The 21,788-nt window shown below is 46.9% G+C and overlaps 2 long non-coding RNA genes across 4 annotated transcripts; one reads left to right on the top strand and one right to left on the bottom strand.

The window, feature by feature from the left end:
- Positions 1–53: 53 nt before the first annotated feature.
- On the bottom strand, positions 54–6,554 carry LOC135298462 (uncharacterized). Of its 3 annotated transcripts, none has more exons than XR_010360436.1 (3): positions 5,161–6,554; positions 2,821–3,606; positions 54–1,793 (listed from the first exon to the last, which is right to left on the bottom strand). It is a non-coding gene; the product is annotated as an uncharacterized LOC135298462 (long non-coding RNA). The 3 variants fall into 3 exon arrangements; XR_010360438.1 differs by lacking the exon at positions 5,161–6,554 and adding an exon at positions 4,822–5,067; XR_010360437.1 differs by lacking the exons at positions 2,821–3,606; positions 5,161–6,554 and adding an exon at positions 2,009–2,790.
- LOC135298463 (uncharacterized) lies at positions 4,143–21,388 on the top strand. Its single transcript, XR_010360439.1, has 3 exons — positions 4,143–8,353; positions 17,250–19,683; positions 21,370–21,388. It is a non-coding gene; the product is annotated as an uncharacterized LOC135298463 (long non-coding RNA).
- The last annotated feature ends 400 nt before the right edge of the window (positions 21,389–21,788 follow it).

Here is a 21,788-nt window from a genome sequence, read left to right as displayed (position 1 = left end):
AGGATGGGGCCCTGTTTTGCCAGTGGGCAGGGTTAACACCAAAGACACAGACACCAACTTAAGAAACAGTGTAATTTAGATAATGCAAATTTGCAAAAAATTACAAAAGTATAAGATAGACAAAACAAATAATAATTCAAAATAATTGCAAAAGAGAAGATGTTGGTATGATTATCCCACAACTCTCCATTTCTGGCTGCAGGCTCTGGAGATCCTTTCTCTGTCTTCACTCAGGGTTGCATTCCCTAACAAGCCCTAGTACCAAATCCTGGTTTCCAAGGCTGGAACAGTGTCTCAAGTTTAGCTGGGTGTATATTCAATTACCATCTGTTAAAGGTGGAGCAGTTATCATCTGTTAATTGGGCAGTTTACTTTATCTTTTCCACAACCAATTCTCACTCTAGGGAGATATCATCTGTTATTGGGCCATTGAGTGTCACTGCATGACTGATAAAAATTACACCATCCCATCATGAGAAGCTCTGCCCAGAGGGAGGAGCCAAGCATTCCTATCTGGATATAATCTGAGGCTTGAAACACAATAGCCAGCCTTCTCCCACAGGATTCCCAGATGAGCAGCTTTCTTCTCCACTAGATCCCAGAGGAAGACCAGGCCCACCTACACCACCACTGGACCTTCAGAGGAAAACTCCACCCTTCTACAAAATCACTGCTTCAACAGAACCACATCTGTCACTGCAGGAGCACTGCAGCCACCATTTAATGGGATTGCTACCACCACCCTGACCCACTGGGTGTCAGGTTGTAGTCTGACTCTGTAAGTAGTTTTTTAGTACTATGGCATTTTTATTTTTAATTTTTCTACTAAAAAACAGTTATTCCTATTCCTGTATCTTTTGCCTGGGAGCCCCTAATTTTGAAAATTGTAATTCAGAGGGAGGGGCTTTACATTTTCCATTTCAAGGGAGGCTCCGGCCTTCCTTAGCAGACAGCTGTCTTTTCAAACTGAGATGATGCCCCGGGACACCCAGGAAGGTGAGGAGGAAGTCACTGCCCCTTTCCCCCTCTCTCCTGCTCCATCTCCCAGCCCAGCATGGCCCCTGGCTGCAGGACAACCCCACTGCCAATATCGTCCTGCCAGGGAAGCCCTGGAGGGATCTACTTCCCTTTCCCTCTGGCATGGAGGCAAATCCCATCCTCTCCTTGTCCTTCCTCCCCCAGACAAGGAACTGAGAATGGAGACGATGGAGGACAAATCCCCATGTCAGAACCTCATGGAAGAGGCCGTTTTGAGTGGCTCCATGGTGCAGGAATCCAACAGGGAGGAAAAATCTCTGAAATCCAACATGTGGAGGGGCTGCAAACCCCGCCCAGGGTGCTCTGAGGAGGAAAGCCCCACCCTGTGCCAGGAAGGTGGAGAGAGCTTCAGCCAGAGCTTGGAGCTGGTTGTCCCTGAATAGCTTCATGATGAGAAGCCCCACAAGTGCTTGGAGTGTGGGAAGAGATTCAGGTGAAGCAACACCCTGATCAGCCACCAGATAATCCACACTGGGGAATGGCCCTACGAGTGTCCCCAGTGTGGAAAGAGCTTCTCCAGCAGCTCTTACTTGACGCAACAGCAACGGAGGCACCAATAAGGAAAGTTCTGTGAGTGTCCTAACTGCAGGAAGAACTTCATGCATTGTAGGTCCTCCCATGGGGAGGACCCATGTTGGTCAGAGCCCACACTCACTGTGATCCATGTTGGGAAGACACCTGGCTGGTTCTCCTTTCGGTATAGCTGTCATTTGCTTCTGATCTGTCTTCATCCCTTAAAACTGCCTGAAATAGGACTAAAAATAAAGAAATTGATCAGAGATGTCTAAAGTCTCGCCATTTCACAGCTATTTGAGGTGCAATTTTATGGTTTGGGGACATATTTTGGAAGATTTGTGGGTTCTTGGGGGATTTTGGGCAGTGTTCTCCATCTCTTTGCATTCAAAAGTCAAGGTGGATTGATCTGTCACCTCAAAACTACTCAGTCCCACTGAAAACAACTCTTTCTTACCCCAAAAGGGCTCAATCCCATCTCAAAATGGCTTGTTCCAACCTCAAAAAAAGATGCAGTCCCATGTCAAGACTATTTGATTCCACAGCCTCCAGGATGAGATGGGGTTGGAAGGAGACTGGGAGAAGTGGCATCCAAATTTGGAGAAGTGGGATTGGGATTGTGTGGGGGTGGATGTGTGGGATGTATTTTAAGAGTAAATAAAACTTTCAGAATTATTGATTTCTGTCCCATTCATTTTCTATCAGTTCCATTTTGTTTTTCAGGGTGCCACATTCTCAGCTGATTGTGTTTGTGCCCTCCTTTCTTTCCTGCCTCTCTTTGCCTGCTCTGTTTCTCTCTCAGTGTCTCTCTTGACCCAGGGCAGTTCCCACCAAAGACTCTCCCCTGATTTAATTCCCAATCCATGAGCTACAACAACCATGGGTAAAGTTATGAAGGCTGGCAGTGAAATGTCACTGTAAGATCTTGCTTCACTTGGCTTTTGGCTCCTTGTTGAGAGCTTTGCCTTCAAGGGCAGAACGTCTTTTCCTGTCTGGGAACTGGAATTACAGCCCCAGGGAGTGTGTGCCATGGATCTCAGGGGGGCATTCCCGAGGCTCCCAGGGTGTTGCTCCTGCCGTGTCTCCCAAGGAACTGTGCAGGGCCAGGGGACAAGGTCCAGCAGCTGTGTTTGTTCTGCAGTGCCAAAACGGCCCCTGGTTCCATGAGTTTCCATACTGCCAACAGCAGTTCCTTGGATCCCATGATGCCCTGCTGTGTCACAATGGATATTTAGTGTCATGAAGTTCTTCAGTGTCACAATGGCCTACCTCACTCTATGAGCTTCCTCAGTGTCAAAATGAACTCCTTGGATCCACAGTGTTACAATGGACCACTGGATCCACATGGCCCTGCTATGTCACCATGGCCCCTTGGTTCCATGGGACCCCAGTGTAACAATTCACTCCTTGCTTCCATGTTGCCCACTCAGTGTCAAAATGGCCCCTTTGTTCCATGAGGAACACAAAGTCTTGTAGAAACATTGAGCAAATCCTGCTCAACACACTTGGGAACATCTCTGCATTCCAAAGAGAGGTTAAAAGTGAGGATGCTTCCATCTGCAACAGAGATCCAGGGAAAGGACAGGGACAGAGAATTATGCTGCAAGACTCGGAATTCTGTTTCCAGAGATCATTTCTGGTCACACTATCCCTTGTAGAAAGGTGACACCATTCCAGGCAGCCAGTACTGAGCAGGTGGTTCCTGAGTGGGGTTTGATGTTGAGGAAACCTCAGGCTTTTCCATTGTTTCCTTCCCAACAGGAAAACTTCTCCTGGGCCTGTGTGCAGGCAGAGCCCTGAGGAGAGCAGGTGGGACACGATGTAGGGGGCTGGGACATGGAGCTGCAGATCTCAGGAGACAAGGTTCTGCTGCAGGGCACAGGGATGTCAGTCCCAGGTGGGTGATGTCAGACACAGTGAGGCTGGAGGTGAGGAGCAGCTTGTTCAAACGGGGTCAGCCCTCAATGGGCTCATCCTTCTCCATGCACAGACCTCCAAAGGAGACATTCAGCATCACAATCAGCTACGGAATGCTTCTCTCATCTCTTCTCTGAACTGGAAAAACAAAACAAAACAAAACAAAAAAAACCAACCAAACATACTCACTTGATTAAAGAAAAAAAAATCATGAGGTGCACTTTGAAATCTTCCTCCTTAAAGGAACTCCAAACTGACTCCAATCAGCTGCACAAGCCCTGGAGACTTGAAGACCATGAAGGAAGAAAAAGTGCCCCCAAGGTCTTTCTGTATTTTGATGATCCCCACAGTAGATTTGGGGTTGAGTCCAGAACCTTCAGGCATTGAGAGAAGGTTGAAGAAGCTGCTCAAGGAATCAGGAGCAAAACTCCAAGTCCCTTGGAGCACCTCAGCCCCACTGAGGGCAGGGACTGCCAAAGGCTCCCCAGGAACTGGTGAGAGCAGATCCTTGAGGCCAGGATAACAGAGAGCCAAAGACTCTGAGCAGGGAACTGCAATGCTGAGCAAGGCCTGGGCTGTTTGGGGGAAGCAGAAAGGCCAAGCCCTGAGCCCAGCCTGGGCCAGCAGGGCCTGTCCCTCACGGGTGGCTTGGGGCTGTTTGTGGGGCAGTGGGATGTGAGGGGCAGGAAGGACAAATGTCATAAACCTGTGTGACATTCCAGATCCTCAAGGAACCAAGGGGCCAGTGTGACACTGTGGGAAGTTGTGGAACCAAGGGGATTGTCATGGCACTGTTGGGACCCATGGAACCAAGGGGCCAATGTGACACTCTGGGGTCTCATGGAAACAAGAGGCCATTGTGAGCCTGCAGGGCTGTAACACCCCCAGAACACTGAAATGCTGGGGGGAACCAAAGGTTCCTTCCCTTGAGTTTGGTGCACAGAAGAAACACCAACCAGATATTCTCAACATAGGCAGATGCAAAGAATATTCTTGGTAGGAAGGGACTCACAAGGTCATCAAGTCCAGCTCTTAAGTGAATGGCCCACACAGGGATTGAACCCACAGCCTTAGTGATATCAGCACCATGCTCTAACCAACTGAGTTAAGAGGTCAAAATGACACAAAATTTACTGGCAAAATATAGACAATCAAGGAACTTTGGCAAAGGGTTTAATACAACATCCACTTCAACACAAAACTCTTAGCATTGACTTCATTAACTCAGCCCATTTAACCTAAAAACCTTTAAGCCTTAAGATGTTAAGTTACCCAAAAATGTTCCAGGTAAGTAGAAGAAATAGAGAACAACAGAAAGACACAAGATCTAAACAAAGACATGCACATAGGTACCAACTGCTCAGGTTCCAGCGTCGCTAAGAGAGGAACTCCAGGAGAAGGCAGGATCCAGACCATGGGCTGGCCTCATGGTCTGGCTTGTATCACCCTGGGCCTTCATGGGCCCACCCCTGGGGTGGGACTGCCAGTTGCTTGCCCAATCAGAGTCAAGCTGATAGTGTGTGATTGATTGACAGCAAATCAGAGCTGGGTTAGCACTGCCTGCTGTGTGATTGATTGATTTATTGACATCTCAGCCAATCAGACCTGGGTTAGCACCGCTCCTGCTGTGTGATTGACAGCTCTGCCAGGGCTGGGGGCAGGGCTCCGACCCACCACAAACCAAGGCCTGACCTGGCCCCACACGGGCGTTCCGAGCATCCCAAGGTGTCTCAGGACATCGATCTCATCCAGCCTCTGACAGTGACCATGGTGATACTATGGAACCTCATAGAACTATGGGTCAGTTGGAACAATGAGGGTCCAAGGACACCATGGTGACACTACAGAACCTCATGGAACCAAGGGGCCATGGTGACACTGTGGTGCCTCGTGGAATCAAGGAGACTATTGTGAAACCTGGGGGCCCCAAGGAGCCAAGGGTCCATAGTGACCTTGTGGAGCCCATAGTGTCACGGAGGAGCCATTGTGACACAGCGAGGGCACATGGAGCTGAGGGGCCATGGTGACACATCAGGACTTTGTGGAACCATTAAGCCATTGTGACATTGCAAGGTCTCATGGAAGCACCGGGCCATTGTGACACTGCAGAAGCAAGGGAGCTTTGTAACACTCCAGGGCCTGATGGAACCAAGGAGACCTTTATGACACTGTGGGGTTCCACAAAACCAAGGGAACATGGAACTGTTCTGTCTGGCTGGGCCTCCTGGGGGCTGTCTGACTGGTCCAGCTGACCTTGGCATGTTGAGGGCTGCTTCTCATCTGTGCCTGAAGCACTGGGGCTCTGGGATTTATTTCCTCTGGGAGAGAACTGTGCTTCTCCTCCAGAGGCCCACTGCCAAAATTGGGATTCCTCCTCCAAATTTCCTTATATGCAAATATTGTTCCCAGATGAAATCTGCCAGGACAGACAGGTCTGGTTGCCTTGGCCACCTGGGTGCCTTGTCTCATCTGCCTTTGAAACACTGGGACCATGTGCTTTTCTTTCTTGGCCATACTCAACCAGGCGTCTCTGGCCAAAACTGGGGAATCTGCCTCCAGAATTCCCTATATACAAGGATAGCTTGCAGATAAAAGCTGCCAGGACTGATAAGTCTGACTGGCCTTGACTTCCTGAGGGTTGACACTCATCTGCCTTTGAAACAATGGGGCTCTGTGCTTTCCTTCCTAATAAAAAGAACTCTTCTTCCTGTCTAGGTGCCCACAGCCAAAACTGAGATTCCACCTCCAAAATGCCCTATGTCCAAGGATAGCCCCTAGACGAAGAGTGCAAGGAGAGACAGGTGTGGCTGGCTTGACCTAAGGGTGGCCACCTCTCATCTCCTTCCAGAACACTTGGACTTTGTGCTTTTCTTTCCTATTGGAAAAAAACCACATCCATCTTGACCAGGTGCACATGGCCAAAATTGCGATTCCACCTCCAAAACTCCATACAGCCAAGAATTGCTCCCCAGTGAAAGCAGCCAGGACAGACAGGTCTGGCTGCCCTTGGCCTCTTGGGGGCTGCCTCTCATCTGCTTTCAAAACACTGGGGCTCTGGGTTTTCCTTCCAGTGGAAAAGAACTGTCCTTCTTCTCAAGGTGTCCACTGTCAAAATTGAGATTCCTCCTCCCAAATTCCATATATCCAAGGATTCCTCCATGACAAAAGCTTCCAAGACAGAGAGGTCTGGCTGGCATAGGCCTCCAATGGCCACCTTTCATCTGTGTCTCAAACACTGGTGTTCTATGCTTTCCTTCCTATGAAAATAACCATCTTCTCCTCTGCATGTCCATGTCTGAAATTGGGATTCCACCTCTGAAATTTTGTATATCCTAGGGTTGCTCCCAGGCAAAATCTGCCAGTACCATCAAGTCTGTCTGGCCTTGGTCCCTGGTGACTGCCCCTGAAACACTGGGGCTCAGATCTTTCCTTCCCATGGAGATCATTGGGACACTGTGGGGACCTCATGAAACCAAGGGACCAGCCCCAGGCCGGGCCGGCTCGGCCAAGATTCTGCCACTGTTGGGGTTCACCCACAACCACTGGGCAGGGGGAGGAGAAGCCATTGGCCCCGGCCGTGCTGCTGCTGTGTTCTGGCCTGGCTGCTGAGATCATGGCCCTCCCCCCAGCGTGGCCCATCCTGACACAGCCCCAGCACAGCCGCTGCAGAAACCTCCATGGTAAAACAGCTCCGGCCGCAAGGACTGAGCCCAGACGCGGTCACATAACCGTCTGCAGGCCCTGGGTGAGATATTAACTCTTTCAGTGCTTCCATCCTCCCTTGAGTGAGAGAAAAGGACAAAGTGAAGGCACACAGAGGAGCAACATGAAGACACAGAGGTCAGTGAAGAGTGTCACGATCCATCCTCACGAATGGGTATCATAGTGGTTTGTTAATTGATCTCAGAGTGCAAAAAACTGACACAGCAAGAGGGGTTTGCAGTGATAATCAAAAGCAAATGTACCTTTATTGAATGACCACAGCAAAATGTGTTGGGGGGAACTGGGGAGAAAGGGAAAGAATAAGGAAAAAGAGAGGAGAGAGAAAGGAAGGTATATAGCTACCAAACGTGGAACTATATAGTCCTTTGCAGTCCAGTCGACGGAGCTTGTCATAGTCACATCAGGGGAGATCTCAGGGATGCTAGTCAATTCTAATATTTATTATAGTCTTTTTGACTGGGGGAAGGGGACACGTTTCAAAATCAAATCAAATGTAATAAATAATAGTCTATTGAAGAAGGGTACAAATAGTCCATATTTTCAGCAGTAGGTGAGAACCATTGTCTTCTTGGTCCAGTGGTCACAACCTGCAGGCAAACATCTTGGTTTGGTCAGCTTGCCTCCCCCTCACACCTTCCCCCGGTTAGATGGTTTCGGTCTCAGTCCTTGGCAGGAAGGGAGAGCTTTTCCATCATGTCCCAGTCCTTGAGGGAGAGGCTTCTACCACCTCAGTAGAAGGGGTGGTAGATGAAGGGTCTTCTGTGGCGACCACCGAAAGGTCACTCCAGAAAAGTCCAGCCAAGCTGGGAGGTGGGAAAATTCCAGGAGCACTGTTGTCAAGTGATACAGGTGAAGAGAAGGGCACAGTGCCCCTTTTCTCTTTTCAGTTGGTGCAGTGTTCCATGGGGTGGGCAAACACACCTGTGAACAATGACCTGGCAAGACACAAGCTTTGCTCAGGCTTCCGGGTCTTGGTGGGTGACAATTCAGGCAGGACCAGGATCCCAAAACAGGATCCTTCTTTTTTTGGTAGTCCCGCTTTCTGTCCTTTTCACAATGATCATGAGGCAAATGAGAGAAATTTCAGACAGAGACTTACACGACCCCCTGACTCATGATTGTCTTGAAAGGATCTTCATCAGCAGATTTCTGGAGCATCATTGTAAGTCTTCAGGACTTGTCGTACAAAGCAGAGACAGTAAGACAGGGAGGGAGAGAGAGAGAGAGAGAAAAGGAGGAAAAGAAAGTATAGGAAAAAGGAGGGGGAAAAGGAAACAATAAACATAATTAATATTAATTAAAAATAATATTATTTTAAACAATTTTTAAATTATTAAAACAAATTGCAAATGGTTAAAAGGAAAAAGCAATAAACAAATCATAAAATGAGTATTATTTTAAAATAATTCTTCAAAACAATTCAACTAAAAATCAGAAATAATTTTAACAAAATCACAAAAGAGAAAATCAAGAGTTTTTCCAAAACACATATACTAATTCATAATTGCTTTGTGTCAACAGTCTTGGGGATGTCCACAGTAAAGAGGACATCAGCCAAGTTGTGTGCATTAACTACAGACATCAGTCTTGTTAACCATTTCATCATTCTCCAATTCATAACAAAAAAGATTGCCAATAGAATAAAACCAATTAAAACTGGAATCAAAAGAATAACAATGGGATGACAGATTGTTCAGGACACTTGTGGCAGTTGGTAACCACCCAAAAAGAGTATCCCACCACCTGTGCTCAGCATCTTTCTTCACTCTTTCCATGACATGGTGTATTTGTTTCACATTGTGATGAACAGTTACCAGGGTTTTCTGTCCATTTTTCTTGATATTTCCCAAAATTTTGATTAAGTCTGATGGAGCAACAACTGCTTTACCAAAGTGAAGTTTATCCCAATGGGAGTAGGCATCAGTTTGTGAATCAGTGTGTAGCTGGATTGCAAAAGGTAGTGAGAGGTAACTGGAGCTTCATAAGAAAAATCACATCCTGCAATTTTGGTAAAGTTACAAGCACAAAAATTTGAATGATTTTTAGTACCCACTACTACATTTTCTATGAATACAACATCACAAGTAGTTCTAAAACATGCACATCCATTGCCTATGTATATAAGAACTGTTTCAGAAGTCTCGTTAGGATGAATTTCAAAGTGACATATATTTTGTTCTGTGTCCAAACAAATGCCCTGAGCTATGATTGCATTGCTTTCACAGATGAACCCTTGTTGTTCACAGACAATACAGGATTCCAAATTGACAGAATGACATTTCTCACCAATTTGACGAGCCCATTCTCTATGTTCAGAAGGATAGAGAACAGCTCCATTGTGATTCAACCCTAATGCAATAATAGGAAAAATCAAATGTACTGAAGCATTGCGTATGATTAACACAAAAGCTGTGGCTGTGTTTGAAATGGGGTCATAAGTGAAATTCACCAAGATCCATCAGGACTGGAATTCTCTTTCAAAATCAGTGACACTGTCCCAAATTATTTTCCGAATTTCAGTGGGAAAAGTGCCTTCTTCACCTTCTCTTAAAATTGAGGCAGCAACTGACTGCATCCACAATTGTACTTGTATACAGTTGAGAGCCAAAGAAACATTATTTTGTATAGCTCCGAGTGCGTCAATTACCAATTTGCAATCATCTACATTTACCTTTTCCCAATTTGGTAGTATGTTTGATAGCAGCCATTGATGTGTTCCTAAAGCTAATAAGGATGATTGCAGTGGTTGCTGTAATTTGGTCAGATCTTTAGTTGTAGCAGCCAATTTATTCATTAATACTTACGAATCCATACTGTTGAGAATTCCTAAGCCTGTTCCCACAACACTGGTTATGTCTCTTGGCATTCGTTTTCTAAAGGAGCTCCGCTTTCGCAGCCAGGTCATCCAGCCCTTGAAAGAGGTCTGCAAGAAAGCTGAGCAGGCCAGTTGAATTTCTGAGACAGTTTTGCATCATCAATTTGACTTGTTTAAGACACCAGGCCGGATTGAACAATATTTGTTGCTGACCAGTTTTCCTGATTATATATGGTCTAATTTCAAAAATTCTGGGTCTAAGCATGACTGGTGGTTGGAATGGAGTGGTGATAGTAGAAAATTGGGTTATAGCATTTATTATGAATTTTTTAAAAAGGCCTCCACTATTCTTGGACCAAAGACAAACTACTTCTGCAGTTTGTGTTAATGTAAAACTGTGCCAACAGTCTCGTAGGCTTGGGTGCATACACACCTGCTGCTGCTGTTTGTTTGCCTGGTTTGTTGAAACACTGATTGAGATTGTTTTATTAAAGGTGGTTCCGTTAATCATTCTGCATCCTATGCTAATTTTTTCTCCCACTACTCCCTGAAGCTGCCAGGTTTTTTGTTTTTCCCATTCCTGCTTAGTGTATAACTGATTTCCATGTATAACCACTGTTGATAGGTTCAAACCTTTTACATCTCCCATGGATCTGGTAAATTGTACAAAGGCCTGGGACCAAGGCCATTCAGTAAAGGGGCTCTCGGTGTCTTCTGCTAATTGGGGCGTAACTGTTGTATTTAATGTGGGTTTTGTTACAGCATCTATCTTAAATTTATAGACCAAGCCTCCCAAACCTAACGGGTCAGTTGAGTTACCTTGCCAGCGGATGTCACATAAGTTGGTTTAACCAAAGTAAAACTGTGCCAGCAATCAACCAGTTCATTTTTGCAGTCCTTCCTAATTGCAACATTGTTAGTTTTGAGGCCTAGAGTATAATTACCAATATACTCCTGCCGGCAACAGAGAGTGAGGGGAAATTGTCCGGCACATTCCCACTTCTTTGTGGGGCACAGTCTCGCTGAAGGGATATCCAGATAATTTTTTCCCCCTGCTTCCATAAAATTTTCAGCAACTGTGATGGAGGTGGCTTTCTCATGGAGAGATCCTTCCACTTTTCTGCATGCTACCACAATCGACTCACCAATTGTTCCAGTTAGGGTTCTAATCCAGTCATTCTGATCCCATTGCCACTCACTTGGACAGTATACCTCAGAGTCATGCAGCACTATAGTCACTAGGTTCAGTGGTGACCCCTGGGATACTATCCTAGAACACTGGTGTGCTGGATGGTAGTTTCAGACCATGACCACTCAGCACAATCTTGTTCATGGAGTTGTGGTAGGATACAGAAAATTATCACCAGCATTATCATGGCTCAGATAATTTTTGTAGCCATTATATTTTATGAAAAATTCCTCTGCTAGGATTTTTCCCTCCTGAGGAGCTGAGGGACTCAGGAAAGAAATGTAAACAATAACTATCTGCTGCTGTGGAATGAAACAGGTGCATCTGTGATTAGTGTATGTTGGCTGTTTCTAATTGATGGCCAATCACAGATGCAGCTGCATCGGACTCTGAGAGTCACAAGTCTTATGCATTCCATTCTTGTTCTTTATAGCCTTCTGATGAATCCTTTTCTCTCTATTCTTTTATTATAGTTTTAATGTAGCATTTTAATATAATATATATCATAATATAATAAACCAGCCTTTTGAAACATGGAGTCGAGATTCTCATCTCTCCACTCATCCTGGAAGTACCCCACACAGCTTTCACCACAAATTTTCATGTCCCACAGAGTTCTTCTGTAAACAAATCCTGCCACTGAGAAGCAGAAAAGAGTTAAAATGATGGGATTATCCAGTGTGTATTTTTCCAATGCTCTTTTCCTAGAGCATCAGAGGCTACTTGTGCATATTTATTCAGAGAGGTTTTCAGCACTAGTGGTACTTCCTCTACAGCAGGGAGGTCCACCAGAACAGGTTTGTCCAGGGTAATGTGATGGAATTTTTGGATCGTCAGGTCCCTGCAGTGAGGGAATGATGCTTGGAGGTTTTGGGTAAAAGGCAGTGGTTTTGGGACATCCATTCACCCCCCATCTACTGTTCACTCCTTTAACAACTTCCTATAACTGACTGTCCCAAATTCTCTCCTGCGGTTTTAGGAGTCGTTTCAAAAGACCATTAGTCCTTTCCACGATCTTGTTAGTTTGCGGGTAGTAAGGTGTGTGGAAAGTCCACTTAATTCCTTCACCTTTTGCCCAATCCTGTACAACTCTAGCAGTGAAGTGTGACCCGTTGTCAGATTGAATTTCCTACAGCTTTGGGTAAGTTCCAAACCACCCCTGCAAAGCTTTAACTGTATTATAGCTCTTTTAAAAGCCTCAGCTTGAACCAACCCAGATACAATTTCTACTCCTACTAGCACAAAGTGTTTATCTCCTGACTTCTTAAAGGGGCTGATATAGTCTACCTGCCATGTGTCCCATAAGCCTTTACCCTTTCTTAAATGCAGAGGGTCATCTTCTAAAGGATGTCTCTCTAGTCACCTGTGACATTGCTCACAGGCTGATATACATGTTTTACACATTTCCCTGGTAACTGGCCAATCCTGAGTGTGAGCTTCTTTGTACAAATCTTTTACACCTGTGTGTTGCCTTTTTACATGCAACCATTCTAATAGTTTATCTCAATCCCTAGTAATTATTTCCCTTTTTAGGGGGCTGAGCCTTGCTAGCTCATCAGCTCTGTTATTCCATTCCCCTGCTGGGTTTCCATCTGTTTGGTGAGAAGCCAACCAACCAACAGCAAAATTTCCTCAACTTGCAATATCTAAGATTTCCTGCCACTTTTCCTTTTGCAACACTGGGATTCTGTTAACTTCCCAGTCATTTTGCTGCCAAAAAGGAAGCCACTCAGTACAACCTTTGTACACTGCATAGGAGTCGGTGTAAATGCAGACAAGAGAAATGTTTTGTGCTTCACATTGGAAGACACTCCAGACAGTGATGAGTTCTCTGACCTGAGCGCTTCCCTCACCTTCAGTAATAATCCTTTCACCAGATGAAATGTGTAAGCCAGCTGCTCTATATTTCCAAATCTTCCCTTCCTGTTTTGCGGAGGCATCTGTGAACCAGGACCTTGCTGCTAGTTCGGAGGAGAATGGGAGGCCACCTTGATTACAGAGATAGGTTTATCTTGGCTGCTAGCCAGGCTCTCAGTGTCCTGAATTGCCAAATTCTTGGCAGCATCTTCTGCTGTTGAAAAATTATTGCTGTAATATTCAATTTGGACATACCACTTCCTCACAGAAGCTTCCTGGGCTACCCTGTCAGTCGGGGGGGTCCCATTTGTTAGAGCTTTAATTACTTTGAAGGGACCTCTTAATACAAGAGGTTGTTGTAGTGAGATTTTCTTCCACTTCTATGAGAGCTAAGCTAATCACAAACAACCCTTTTTCCAAGGTGGTGTACCTTCTCTCAGCATCCTTGAAACCACGGGAATAAAAAGCGACAGGCCTTGTTGGGCCCTTGGGACCCTGCTGCCAGATGTGTACTGATAGCCCTGAGGAGGCAAACCCCCATTCCACCTGAAAGGGATCTGTGGGATGGATAGGGCCTAGTGCTTGGTGAGCTGTTGCCTCAAAAATCAGTAATTGTAATGCTTCTTCCTGAGAAGGGGTCCCATCTTACCCCTTTCCTCAGCAAGTCATAAAGGGGCCTAGCAATTATTGAGAAGTCTGGGATGTGTTTTCTCCAGAACACTAACAGTCCTAGAGCTTGCTGGAGATCTTTCCTGGATTTAGGCATTTTAATCTGATCTAAAGAAGTTAAGATATCAGGGTGAATACATGTCATGCCAGCTTTCCATCAAAATACCCAAAAAATTTCACTTCCTGAGGAGGTTTTTGGATTTTCTCTGGGGGAATTTGCAAATCAAGGCTTTCTAAGTGAGACATTATCTTCTGCTGGTGTTCCTCCACTGCCTGTATTTCCTCACCTCCTACCAGAATGTCATTGATGTATTGATAAACAGCTACATTGTCAGGTTTGGGTATTTTTTCTAATTCTTGTGCTAAAGCATGGTGGGCTAAAGTGGAGGAGTGTTTGTAGCCTTGGGGAAGCCTGGTAAATGTATATTCTTGTCCCTCCCATATAAAGGCAAAGTGGTCCATATCTTCTGGCTGTATAGGTATCATAAAGAACATGTCTTTCACATCTATAGTTGCCATGATTGAGTGAGCTTTTTCTTGGATTGATGTTATGAATTCAAGATAAATTTGGGACCACTGTGAGAGGGTCTGTGTTGGCATTAAGCTGGCGAAAATCCACTGTTAATCTCCACTTTCCATTGGCTTTTCTAACAGGCCAGACAGGTGAGTTGTAAGGAGAAAGTGTGTGACTTATTATGCCCTGGCTCTTCAAATCTTGTATAACCGGTTTGATACCTTCCCTGGCACCAGAAGGTAAAGAGTATGTTTTACATTGGTTGTTTTGCTAAAGGTCAGTGGGGGTGCAGTTTGAAGTAGCCTAATGTTAAATGGCGGTGTGCCAAAAGACCACAGGTAACTGTTAGATTCCTCCCACTGTCTTCCAACTAGGACATTCATCCCTAATAGATCATTTGGAATGTCCCCTATTACCATTTTGACAATTAGGAGATTTTCATCTCCAGGGAGTGAGTTTGACTAAGGCAACATTCATAGATTCTGTAGTTCCTAGAGTGTTAAGAACACGGCATTGTCTTTTAGTTGGAATAACTCCACATTTCTGGGTGTCTTTATGTATTAGTGCAGACATTTGAGCTCCGGTATTGACTAAAACGATTACAAGAACCTTCTTAGGGCCTGTGATAGTTGTAATTAATATATCTCCAGATTCATTTTTAGTGAGCATTCTTAAGTAAATCCAAGCTCTGTCCCTTCACCCACATTTTAGGAACAGAGATATTAGTTTCCAGAAATCCCTTTTGGTTTTAGTTCACTGCTTATGGTCTGTGGGAGGGTGTGTGAGAGTGTTGTGTTACTTATGTTCTGAGAGAGGAGTTGCAAGAGGATTAATTTTGTGTTTTGTGGGAGTGACAGAGTGAATGTTCCACTGGCCAGATTGTGAGAGAGAAGCTGGGATAGGGTTAATTTTGGCTCGTTGCCTATGTTCTGTGGGAGAGGCTGTGAGGGAGGTAGCGTGTTAGAGGAAGGTGTGTGTGTTAGTTCTTGTGAAGGGAGGGGCTACTGGGCTGGGCCGATGTGTTTGGCTTTCTATAGTGCCAGTTAGTTATTATTTTCTGCAGTTTATCCAGGGGCAAGCCATCCATTATGTCTTTGGGGACTCCCTTTTTAATCCCTAACAGCCACCAACGGTTGCAATTAGAATTTGTTTTTCTTTCTCTACATTTTCAGTGTGAGGAGTCCCAATAAACCAAACACCTTTTATTTTTTCTACCTTTTCCTATGGGGTTTTTATATGTCCATATTGCCTACAATAATTAATCAGATCTACTGCGACCTCTCCCCAAGTCCAAACTTTACAGCTACTGACAGGTGAATCGGATTGAGAAGTTGAGGCTTGTGAAGGGGAAGAGTATGGGGTGAAGTCAGGTACAGTAGATCCAGTTTGGTCAGTGGAATTATTAAGGAATCTATATAAACTTTCTAAAGGGCTTAAAGCCATTATGGTTTTCTGTAAAGTGATTGCTGTTGATTTCAGTATTTCTGGGAGCCCATGAATTAAGGGAGTCATGTGCTTGGGTTTCACAGGTAATTGCACTGAGGATTCAAAGCCAGGAATTAATTTCTTTTCATGAATCATTTGCAAGCAGGCGGCTTTGTGAATGCTTTCCAAAAGCTGATCAGTGTTGCCAAAAATTGCCACGGGATCACCTCTTTCTAAAGGATTAATTCTACTGGCCCAAAAAGCTGCACGCTCTGTCAGGGACCATGTGTCATGTTTATCTCCTGCTGTTAAGAAAACTCCATGTCCCCAGTACCCACTGTCTTCTTGTTCAGTTAACTTAATTTTATCCCCACCAGTGAGATCGAAAGACATATTCTGTCTCCAATTCTTGTGGGAGGTGCCCAAATTCCTTTTTCAGTTTAGCTACTTTGGTAGCACTGAATGGTATTTGTTTAGTTGTGATATGTAGTTCAAGATCCTCCTCATTAATATAATTATATTCTGTTTTGACTAAAGATCTTCAGCAAGGACAGCAGTATTCTCCACAATTTTTCATTGCTTCAAGTTCCTTATGGGGATAGGTTTGTTTAATGCAAGGAGTTTCATTTTCTTCTGCCGCTGTTTTTGACTCTGTAGAGGAATCGGCACTATGTGCGTTTTTAACCTGTTCCTCTCTAAGAGCGGCTCGTAACTTATAGATCTCATTTCTTTCTTCATTTAATTGTTTTTGCAAAATTTCAACTAGATTTTGAAGGGAGTCTATGATTGTTATTTCCTCACTTCTTTGCTTAAAGCAAGTTTCTATGGCTGCTGTGAGGCAGGCTCCCAAGACTGAGCATAAGATGGTTTTGTTTTTACCCAAGTCTTGTTTCATGTTGCAGAGAGCATATTCTATCAATAACATTTTCTAAATTAAACCAGTTGTTCTCTGCCCAGACCTCTCTGCCGGGTGAAGGTTTTGCATTGTGTTTGGCCAGTAGTGCATAAAATTCAGCTTTTACCTTGGCACTGAGGTTTTCACTCATCTTGTGAAGGGACCAGAAACCACAACAGGGCGGTATTTAAGTTATGCAATCACACGCTGTGTTTTCCCTTCACTTAACCTTTCCCTGAGTGGGTGAAGAGACTATAGTCTGTCTGAGAGGCCCTATTTAATTACTCCAGAAGCGTCTCTTCCTTCCCAGACAGTGCACACACACACACACACACACACACACACACACACACACACACTAGAATGGTTCTTTGTGAAGGGACCAAAACTATGGCAGGGAAGTACAAGCTATGTTACACAACCACACGGCCTTTACTGTGTTTTCTCCTCAATTCCCTGGGTAGGTGAAGGAACTAATCTGCCTGGGAGGTTCTGCTTAGTTCCTTCAAGTTGTCCCTTCCTTCCCAAACAGTGCAGATACACAAAAACAACAGAAACAGTTTTTCCCCCTTTTGCACCGAGAGATCTTTTGTGAAATTCTAGAGACAGAATCCTCAAAAAGAGTATGGAGAATGCTTTTCACTTAGGTGTGTGCAGTTTGCAGGAAATTCTAATCATACCCCTTGCCTCCTAGGTCTGTTCAACCCCTTTTGGGAAAATTGACGGTCTAGGTGTGGCTGACATGAAACTTCCTTCCACCTGGTACAGACTACACACAAGCTGCAGACTCCTCTGTCTTCAGAATCCTGTCCATGACACCAATTTAATGTCACAAGCCATCCTTACAAACGGGTTTCGTGATGCTTTGTTACTGATCTCAGGGTGCAAAAAACTGACATGACAAGGGGGTTTGCAGTGATAGTCAAGAACAAATGTACCTTTATTGAATGACCACAGCAAAATGCATTAGGGAGGGGGGAATGAGGAAAAAGGGAAAGAATAAGGAAAAAGAGGGGGGGAAAGAAAAGGAAACATGGAGTGACATAGTCCTTCAAAGTCCAGTTGACAAAGTTTGTCATATGTGTTGCCTTATAAGGCGTGACGACCTGGTTCCAAGGAAACGCAGCACGACGACCCAATGCTTTTTGGGCCGTTCGGGCTAAGGACACGCAGACATCAATATGATAGACGGTCCAAGAGCCCTTTATTGGTTTTCTCCTCAGTATATATACCCTTGGTCCTCCTACCTTCCGGGGTCTGACTTTTGCCTTATATGGTTAGTAAGGAAACTGGGTGGAGGCCGTGTTAGGGGGGGTTACATTCTTGGCCTTTTGTCCTGCGGCTATCTCTTATCTCTAGGTAGTCAGGGGAGAGAGGCCCTATCAGGTTTCCGTGACAGCCCGAAATCTTCCGATCGCCTGTCCCTATTCTCTCTGCCACACGTACGCACGTCAGGAGAGATCTCAAAATCTCTAGCTAACTCAGGGGTTTTTATTATGATAACTCTATTGAAAATTGCAAAGGAGGGGGAAACAGATACAATAGTCCATGTTCTCAGCAATGGGAGAGAACCATTGTCTTCTTGGTCCAGTGATCAGCAAACATCTTGGTTTGGTCAGCTTGCCTCCCCCACACACCTTCGCCCCTGTGTTAGGGTTTCAGTCTCAGTCCTTGGGAGGAAGGGGGAGCTCTTCCATATGGGGATCTCATGTCTCAGTCCTTGAGGGAGAGGCTTATGCCATCTCAGTCCATCTGTCACGGTGGTTGTACAGTAGATGAAGGGTCTTCAGTGGAGACCACCGAAAAGGTCATTCCAGGGAAAAGTCCAGCCAAGTCGGGAGGTGGGGAAATTCCAGAACTAGTGTTATAAAGTGATGCAGGCAAAGAAGGGCACAGCGCCCCTTTTCCTTTCACTGGACTCCTTTTTCCTGGGATCAAGGACTCCCTGGAACTCCCCTCTACCTCTCCACATCCCTGCCCCCCCCATTTCTGTGATCCTGAGATCCCCCTGCACCCCCATTCCAGAGAACCCAGACGCCCTTTTACCCCTATGTCCAGCACTGAGACCCCCCTGCACCCCCTTATCCAGCACCAATTCAACCTTTTCCCGGTCCCCTGCCTCTCCCAGCCCCAGCCCCACCTTCTTCTCTGACCTGGGACCCCTGGGCCCCCATTCCTGCCTTTCCCAGCCCCCAGCCTCTCCCCTCCTCATACTGAGGAGCCCTGGCACCCCCTTTCCTGGATTCCCTGGACACCCCATCCCAGTTCTCCCAGTCCTTGCATCCCCTGTCCTTGACTCTGAGCCCCTGAGCCTCCTTCACAGATCTGCCAGCTCTCCACGTTCCCCCTTTCCTTGGACTGTGGACCCCCCTGGATCCCCAAACTCTCACTTTCAGCCTCCCACCTCCCCCAAATCTCCTTGTCCCCCCCTCCCCCCAGTTCTCCAGGATATTGGGATAGCCAGAGCCGGGATATTGAGATAGCCAAACCTTGGATATTGGGATAGCCAGAGCTGGGATATTGGGATAGCCAGAGCTGGGACATTGGGATAGCCAGAGCTGGGATACTGGGATAGCCAGAGCTGGGATACTGGGATAGAGAGAGCTGGCTCAAGGACAGGAACAGCCCTTTGGCCGACAGTGACCTGGAGACAGGGCTGGTACAACCAGAGTGGGGGGAGTGGGGGAAGCTGGGGGCTGAGCTGGGATCTGTGGGAATGGAGGACTGAGGAGCTGGGATGTGATCTCTGGGGATGGGGGGAGTCTGTGGGGCTGGAATGGAAATCCAGGGAACTCCAAGGGGCTCTGTAGGACTGGGACACAACTCCATGGGTCCGTTCTCTCCTCGTTCCCAGGTCTCCACACGCTGCAGGTAGTTTCCACCTGTGACTTCCTGTCCAACAGAGCATCCATGGATCCTACTGGTAAGGCTACAAGAGCTGGGATTTAATCTCCTTCCAGCTGGGAGCCAGGAGCTTTGTAGGGTCCTATGTTGCCACCTGGATCACCCAGAGGTGCTGGGAATCCAAAGGGATCATGGTGGAGCAGACGAAGCATTACCTGGCACACACCTGTGTGGAAGTGCCCCAAAATACATCAGATATGGTTGGGAGGCTCTGGAGTACAAAGGTGGGTGTCAGAGTGGAAGGGCAATTCCTATGGGAATGGGGGACTTGGAAATGCAAGAATTGCCATGGAATTTCCATGGCCAGATCTCACTCTCATCCCAGTCAGGTGAGAATTCCATGGATGGATCTCCCCCCTAACCCACTGCCATGGGAATTCCATGGGAAAATTATTTCAATTGATGACCAATCCAATGAGAGCAGTGCAATGAGAAGTAATCCCCACTGGGATTCCATGGGACATCAATCCCAATCCTGTGCCCAGGCCAGGTCTGCTGTACCTGTGGCAGGGCCAGGGGAATGCCCTGTCCTTGCCCTGAGCCCAGCATGAGCATTTCCTTGGCGGTTCTGTGCCCTGCTGGGGCAGGAGGGAACTGCCAGAGTGTCTTTGGTGGCCCTGGGCACCCAGCTGGGCTGCAGCCACTGCAGGAGCTCATGGGAAATGTTTCAGAGCAAAGCTTAAAGCAAACAACAGTTTCTGGAAGGGATTCTGCCCCTTGGCCTGTGCTGGGAGCCCAAGGGCAACAGCCCAAAGTGCTGGAGATCAGTGTCCCTCAGCCAGGCCATGTTCCCTCAGCTGTGCCCTGTCCCTCAGCTGTGCCCTGTCCCTTGGCTCTGTGGGGCCAAGGGTGGCAACAGTATTCAGGGCAGCCCTGGGGGAGAACAACCCTGAGCCCCAGCTGAGCCAGTCACTCCCAGCATGGGCTCTGTGGCTCCCAGTCACACCCAGTATGGTTCCAGTCACTCCCAGTATGATGCCAGTCACTCCCAGATTTGCCCAATATTATTCCTGTAGCTTCTTTTATGGTTCCTCTGTGATCCCACTCACTCTTGGTCTCTCCCAGTATGTCCCAGTTGCCACTAGTGTGCCTCCACTCACATCCCGTGGCTTCCAACATGATGCCAGTTGCTCATAGCCATTCCCAGCCAACTCCAGCATGATTCCAGTCATTTCCTGTATATCCCAGTTGCCGTGACATGGTCCCAGTTGCCCTCAGCCTGCTCCTAGTCACTTCCAGTATGGTCCCAGAATGACTCCAGTCATCTTCAGTCAGTGTGGTGCCAGTTGCTCCCAGTATGATTCCATTTGTCCCCAGCATGGTCCTATTTCCTCTCAGTGTGATCCCACTTGCCTCAAGCACAGACCCAGTCACTCCCAGTATGATCCTACTCTGATGCCATGATGATCCCAGTTGCTCCAAGTCTGATCCTAGTTGCTCCCAGCATAGACCCAGTCACTCCCAGTATGATCCCAGTATGAATCCACTGTGATCCCAGTCTTCCCCAGCATGGTCCCAGTCAATCCCAGTTGCCCCCACTGTAGACTCAGTCACTCCCAGTCACTCTCAGTGTGTTCCCAGTCATTCCCAGTATGGTTTACAGACATACCCAGTATATCCCAGTTGCCCTCAGCATACTCACAGTCATTTCCAGTCATATCCACTTGGCCCAGTAAGGTTCCAGTTTCCACCAGTATGATCCCAGTCAATCCCAGTTGGTCTCATTATGATCCCTGTTGCCCCAGTTCTGGCCCTGCTGGTTCCCAGTGTGCTCTGATCTTGCTCCCAGTGGGTCCCAGTCCTGGCCGTGATGTATCCTGGTGTGTCCCAGTGTAGCCCAGTGTGTCCTAGTGTGTCCCGGTGTCCTAGTCCATCCCAGCCTGTCCCAGTCCATGCCAATCTCTTCCCAGCAGCCACTGCCGTTTCCCGGATCCTGCCCCTCCCACCCCTGGAGCTGCCGCCAGACGCCCCCCAAGGTGCTGCCGGGGCTCGGGAGCTTCGTGTTGGGCTTCGTCTGCTGGGCTGGGGCTCGGCCTCCCCTGCAGGAGAAGGTAAGGGGGGGTCCCCTGAGGTCGTGTCCCTCCTGGGAGCATGTGTGACTCCCCCATGTTGCCCCATGCCGGGGTCACCCCTTTTCTCTGCCCAGAGCTCCCAACCTAGCTCCTGCTCCCCCCTGGGAGGGGCTTTGGGGAATGCCCCGGGGGCCCCCTTGAATTCCTGGGCACTGGGACCCCACCGCATCTCCTTCCCCAGGTGCGGGACCCCCTGCACCCCTTATCCTGCCCCAACACCCCTTGCACACCCTTTCCCAGCTCTCTTCCTCTGCCAG

Source organism: Passer domesticus, chromosome 4 (genome assembly GCF_036417665.1).
Source record: "Passer domesticus isolate bPasDom1 chromosome 4, bPasDom1.hap1, whole genome shotgun sequence".
Taxonomy (NCBI): domain Eukaryota; kingdom Metazoa; phylum Chordata; class Aves; order Passeriformes; family Passeridae; genus Passer; species Passer domesticus.
This window is presented reverse-complemented; position numbering and strand designations above follow the sequence as displayed.